The sequence below is a fragment of the Leptonychotes weddellii genome, chromosome 5, assembly GCF_054177405.1.
Source record: "Leptonychotes weddellii isolate Sample4059 chromosome 5, ASM5417740v2, whole genome shotgun sequence".
NCBI classification, from domain to species: Eukaryota; Metazoa; Chordata; class Mammalia; order Carnivora; family Phocidae; genus Leptonychotes; species Leptonychotes weddellii.
Genome location: NC_138373.1, coordinates 97390258 through 97396257, shown reverse-complemented (window position 1 = coordinate 97396257; position 6000 = coordinate 97390258). Strand labels below are relative to the sequence as shown.

The window sequence follows — 6000 nt, the reverse complement described above, 5'->3', positions numbered from 1 at the left end:
GCCGAGCAGGGAGCCCGATGCGGGACTCGATCCCGGGACTCCAGGATCATGACCTGAGCCGAAGGCAGTCGCTAAACCAACTGAGCCACCCAGGCGCCCCCTTTTAATTTTTTTAAATTCAATTCTGCCACCATAGCTGAGTTTTTATCTTAAATAAATGTGATTTCTCTTCACGCTTAGTATATGACAGTAAAATTATGGGCTTATGTGTATGTCTCCTTCACTAGGTCATAAGGTGCTCAGGGAAGGGCTGTTCACTTCCGGGCCACAGCACAGGGCCAGGCTCAAAGTGGGAAATCAATGAACATCTACTGGATGCGGTGAGTGCTACACTTAGAAAGAAAAGCCTCCTTGTTATTCAGGCGAGATGAGAAGGCAGAGCAACCTGACATTAGCTTCCACTAACAGAGGAAAGGAGAAAAGCACTGGGACCCCAAAACGACCACACTGACTCCGCCAGCAGCTGCGATGTGCTCCCACCCGACATCTCATTTCGGCATACCTTCTGCGTTATCACCATTATCGCTAGAGCTAACATCTACTGAGTATTTACCACATACCAGACACTATGCTCAGGAGCTTTTCAAATTGTATTAAATTGCATAGCAGTCCAATGAAGAAAATACTCTTATTTTACCAATTTTGAAACTGAGACCTGGGGCTTAGTAACTTGTACCGAATAACAAAAGTTGTCTATGCCAGAGCCAGGATTCAAATCCAAGCCATGAAGCCTTAACACTCTACACCACACCTTCCCATACATAGACAAATTCCAAAATCTGGCCCGTTACATGTCAGTTAGAAAGTTCCTGAGAATAAAGCTGTCTGATATAAAAGATGCGCAGTGCTTGAGGATGAACGAGTCTACTAATACTATTCCAGTGGACCTTGCAAGCATGATCAGAAAGAACGGGTCACGTGACAGATGACAGGATTGCTTGAGTTTTGTTCTTCTTCTCTGAGCATCAGCGTAAGTAGTTGAGTTGATCTGATTGTTCTTATGCAATGCATTACTGATGCTCACTCTGTGATTTTCCAACTATGCCTTCAGACAGCACTGCATCTGAGACCTAGATTAATCCACCCATCCACTTCACTCTTGTAAGTAATGACATCATTATGTAGATGTTGCTACCAATATTTTGGAAGCCTCTGCTTTTCCACATTATAGCAATGATTGAAGAAGGTGGTAATGACAGGCTGGAATTTTACACAAATCCACAGGTCATCAGTCATGGTTTCTAACTCTAGAAGGACTAATATTTATAGTAGATATTAGGGATCCCACACATTTTACTACAAGTCTTGCATGTCAGCTGATACAAAAGGCTCAGAATGGACAGGAATGCAAAGGAAGAAGGAGAAAGAGGTAAGGATACTCCAGTCAGGAGGACACTGAGCAAAGACAAAGTAGAGACCTTCTGGTAGAGAGGTGCATATGTAGTTCTGGGTGGCTGGCACACAGAGCCTTTGAGGTATCTTGAGAGAGGTCATGATAATTTGGGGCCAATTCAAGGAAGATCATGCAAAAGTGTTGTTCTGTATTTTACTGAATAGAGAATAGAGAATGAAAAGTTTCAGAACTGAAGAGTGATACAACCGATTGGAACAGAGTTTGGGAAAGATTTCTCTGTCAGCTTAGAAAATGAAAAATTGGTATGAGGCATAATGAACGTGGGGAAACTAAGTTTATAGGCAACTTCAACAGTTTAAGTAAAAGATAATCAGGTCCTAGACTCCGGCAACATAGATGCCCTAATAAATGTTGTAAAAATTTGACTGAAGCAGAGGACCCTCCCTGCCTTCATTACTTATGAGGGCCTTTACAAATAAAGGAAAACACTGAAGGCTTTCAGGAGGGTGAATTCCATTTTTCTCAGCAGGGACCCTGGCTCAGGCAACAGTTCTCACATAATGGCAAATACGATCAAGATGGAGTATATCACCTACATTTTTAAAAATTTATGGATGCATATGGAAAGTCCTTGATGAACTAATACGCTAAGCAAAAGACACTATCGCCAGCCAAGCAGAGCATGCTGAATGCACAGTTCTGCTAATGGAGGTCTCAACATCTAGGAAGACCTAACCAGTTACCACAAATAGATCATTTCCATTGTGGAGCACTATCCTAAGATAAAAAAATAATCTCTCTAAATTTTTTGAAGCTCCTTAGTATTTATGTCTGAAAATTCACCTGTAACCTCTCTTAGCTCTTATTTAAAGGGTTTTTTAAAGATGACTATGCCAAGTGCATGGACTTTATTTCAAGCATCTTGAATCCAATTTCTTGAAAAAGAATTTTTAAAATTCTTCCTGTACTTCACTTTTTGTGGGATGCACTTAGTGACACATACAGCTGTACTTTGGGCAGTTTTGGGCTGTATTTGCACAAGACAAAGTTAAAGTCTATTTTCGTCAATTACCTAGTTCTACTATAGTATTATACACTATATGTAAAGTTCTTTGCAGTTCACAGAACACTTCTTACAATCATTTCATTTAATCTCAAGGATAATCGCTTTTAATTTTTTTAAAAGATTTTCTTTGAGAGAGAGAAAGAGAATGAGCAGTGGGGAGGGGCAGAGGGAGAGAGAGAAAGAGAGAAGCAGACTCCCTACTGAGCAGGAAGCCTGATGCGGGGCTTGATCCCAGGACCCAGAGATCATGACCTGAGCCAAACGCAGACACTTAACCAACTGAGCTACCCAGGCACTTGGGATAACTGCTTTTAAAATTCAAGGTCAAAAGGGCAGACACAGTTTTAAACTGTTTAATATTATTTCCTTAAAAGATAAATAAAGATAGCCGCCTATATTTATATCACATTTTACCTTAGTGTTTTTAGTGGGCAAAATCACACCATTAGAACAATATTAGAATGATTCAAAGGAATCAGGAACATCTGTTTTTCAGAAGGCAGCCTAGTGTAGTGGGAGGAATATGGTCCAGTTCTACCCGACTGCGACTTACCAGCTCTGTGATCTTGGGCAAAGCCCTAACCTCTCTGAGATTCCATTTCTTCACCGGTAAAATCCCAATAAAAGTACTTCCCTCAGAGCACTGTAGTGAAGACTGGAGGAGATTTCATTGTAAAGTGCCTGCTCACTTCCAGGTACTTCCTACCGCGAAGGCCATTTAAAATACAAGTGAGTCATGGTCATTCCCATTAAAAATGAGCATGAGAGTAATATCAACTATACATTACATTGACTGGAAGATTTTATATGTTATTCTCAGAGTTAAAGGATTTTTAATACAACTGTATAAGGTAAAGGATGAATGTTGTCCTTATTTTACAAATATTGAAAATAAGGCTCAGAAAGCTTAAGCTACCTATCCAAATTCATATTTAGAAGGTGATGAAGTCCAGATTTGTTAATTCCATGATAACATTCATCATTCATTTGTTCAGTATTTACCAATTGCTTATTTGTGCCAGGCACTGGCTTATGCATGAGGGTTACTAACGGACAACACCCTTGTTGTCTGCCATCTTACCGTCGCATTGAGGGAAAGAGACATTAAGCAGAAAAAAAACCAGGATCGATAATATTTTAGAAAAGTATAAGTTGATGGAGACAGTTAATAGGGAATGTCAGGAGGGAGGTAAGTTGGAAGAGGCCCCACTATAAGGGGACATTTGAAAAGAGACCTGAAAGAAGGGAGGGAGGCAAGCAGATATCTGGGAAACAGTGATCCAGACACAGAGAACAAAACCTTGCAAAGACCTGTGCTGAGTGCATGATTAGTGAATTTAAGGAACAGCAAAGAAACTATTATGACTGGATAGGGGTGGGTGCAGACCTCATCAGGTTTGCCAGGGAGCATCCCATTGTGATGTGGCCTGTCAGAATCTGGCCTTAAGGCCATTGTATGCATGTGGGCTTTCACCCTGTGTGAGATGGGAAGCAGGAGAGTGGCCCTTGTGGCTTACAGGTCAGAGGGGCCACTCTGTCTAATGGTTGGAAATGTATGAACTTCTAGAAAGATTTAAAAGGAAGAGCTGAGATGTGCCTGGGTGGCTCAGTTGGTTAAGCATCTGCCTTCAGCTCAGGTCATGATCCCAGGGTCCTGGGATGGAGCCCCATGTCTTTGAGCAGGGAGCCTGCTTCTCCCTCTCCCTGTGCCTCTCCCCCTGCTTGTGCACACTCTCTCTGACAAATAAATAAATAAAATCTTTTAAATACATAAATAAAGGAAGAGCTGACAAGAGTTACGTGATGGAGTGGATGTGGACATGGCCTGGCAAAAGCCAGAATGGACCTGCCATTTCTGAGATGAACACCATTGAAGTAGACATGGACAACAGAATAAAAATTAACATTTTTCTAGTGCTTTTTATGGGTCAGGCAAGCGCTTTTCATTCAGTACCTCAATTAGTCCTTATACCAACCCTTTGGACTTACCAATGAAGAAACAGAGACTCAGAAAGGTTATAATCTGCCCAAAGTCATACAGCTGCCAACTGGCAGAAACAGCAGAAGTATCTCTGTATGACCCCAAAGTCAATACTCTTAATAACTACTATGTTCCCTACACTGAGAAGTATAAAATACAGAATAAAGTTCCAATGGGAAGGAAGTAGGAGCATGAGGAAGCAGTTAAGTACTAGGTGATGACTTGCACCTGGTAGGCACTCAACAAATATTTGCTGATGAATTAATAAATGTAAAAAAAAAAAGTATGGATCATGGTTGGATAACAGACCAGCTCTGGATAAGAAAAAAAAAAAAAAAAAACACTGAAGATTCCATTCCAGGGAGAACAGACTCTGGATAATGGGATATTCAAGTCTGTAAAAGGAGAAATGGCAGAAAGATGGAGAAACGAAATACATATTTGCCTGGACAAGCCCTGAGGTAAGGATTAGTCTTGGTATATTATTTTGAAATGTTAGGTGAAAAGGCAGGCATGAGGAGGTGACATAGAGCATTTTACATAATGTGAATGCTTAATACAGGTTTTAAAAATACAAATAACAATAATAACAGAAATAAAGTAGGAACTTTTTGCTTTTAGTCCAATACAAGAGACCACACAGCCTTTTAAATAAAAAGCAACCTTTTAAGTCAATCAATGAAACCACCATAAGTGGCTTTGCATAGATACCAGGATAGTATTTGTGGTACCCTTGCTAAATTAGAGGATTGCATCCATAAATCACTTCCCAGACTTTCTCTTCACATTGTTTCAACCTTTAAGTGATTTTCTTCCCTCGTTCTTAACCTGCAGTCTTTGGGATAACAAAATACTAAACCATGCAAGTTTTTAAAACAGAGAAGCTAAAGCAAAGTTAGGTCTGGGGTTCTCGCCTAACAAAGACATTAGTTAACTTTTCATTAAAATGGCAAAGTATTTGCGAGTCCTTTCATCTTATAAAGTTGAAAAATATTCACCAATGAATTCTTTACAAATGTTTAGACCTCATTTTCAGTGATATCTGTTTATGATAAAGAATCTCAACACACACCAAAGAAAGTAACAGTGAATGAATACAATAAAATTCATTCATATCTGAAATTATTTTTTTAAGTGGTTGGCAGTTTAAAGGGGCAAATTAAATAAAACAGACAAGTATTGGTTTCTGAGCACAAGGATCCGATGGAGGTGGAATGGGGGTAGGGATAAATATCCGAGCCAAAATTTCAAAATCCATAATTACTTTAAAACTACTCACATTGAGGGGGCAAGGGGTGTTAGAAAGTATGGCATGGCAAGAAATTCAATACTTTACAACAAAAATAGTTTTTACAGAGCTTCTACTACTCTTTATATTCAATAAATTGGAAGAACTTTTTTCTTCCTAGAAGTCCTTCTATGGATTTCAAACAATATATCATTTATAACTAGGGGTAAATGCATTTATTCAACATACTTTCTTTTGGTTCATTAGACACATAAATACTAAAATAAGCATGTGATGTTTACTACCATCTTACACACACACACACACACACACAGTTCATTGTTCCACAGAGGGTAGAATGAATAATGGCA

At 39.5% G+C, this 6000-nt stretch overlaps 1 protein-coding gene across 2 annotated transcripts in view; it reads right to left on the bottom strand.

Moving 5' to 3' along the window:
• The window catches only part of TMEM117 (transmembrane protein 117), a 484811-nt gene that overhangs the window by 445255 nt on the left and 33556 nt on the right, over positions 1 to 6000 (bottom strand). The window lies entirely within an intron of this gene.